Raw genomic sequence first — 702 nt, 5'->3', positions numbered from 1 at the left:
TTTGTATCCACACATTTTTTAAAAGTTTTTTTTTCGTAAGTCTAGGGTAAACTGATTTCCAAAGACAAACCTATTTTGATTATTAAACTGTCCTTATTGGTTATAATGTCAGTGTATCTGTTAAAAATACAGACAACATCGCTCATTTATACAGTCATTATACACAATATTATTCTTTATCTATGCACCAGAGCTTCAATTAGCTACCTCCAATGTCTTGGGTTAAGGATGAGAAAAAATTGCATCTGGTAATGTTAGTTCAGTGCTGAAGATCAGTTCAGTTTAAGGGTGTGGTTATCTCTGGGTGTCTGCTGCTGCAACGAATCTGTCTGGCATTGGTATTTTCTCATGATGCTGGAGTCACTGCATCATTTTAGATAAGAAATTGGTCCTCATATGGGCTGCCAAGGGTACCCCACAGCTGGAAACATCTGCCATTTGTCATTTCCAATGGACCACGTCATGCCAAGACAAGCTAGACAAATTCCCTGCCAGACCCGATCCTACTTCAAAATTTTCCTATAAAAGAAGGCCATGGCTACCACTGCCAATTACGTAAAAGTAGGATATGCAAACTGAATGAACAAGTTATGAAAGTGACCGGAAAACCTTGTCAATCTAGGACTCTCAAACAACATCAAAATAATGTTGGCAATATCTTACGCAGCTGTAGAAATAGAAGTGATGGTAATATCTGTGATG

This window comes from Penaeus monodon, chromosome 28, assembly GCF_015228065.2.
Source record: "Penaeus monodon isolate SGIC_2016 chromosome 28, NSTDA_Pmon_1, whole genome shotgun sequence".
Lineage (NCBI taxonomy): Eukaryota > Metazoa > Arthropoda > Malacostraca > Decapoda > Penaeidae > Penaeus > Penaeus monodon.
The sequence above is the reverse complement of the archived record's forward strand: the minus strand, read 5'-3'. Positions refer to the sequence as shown.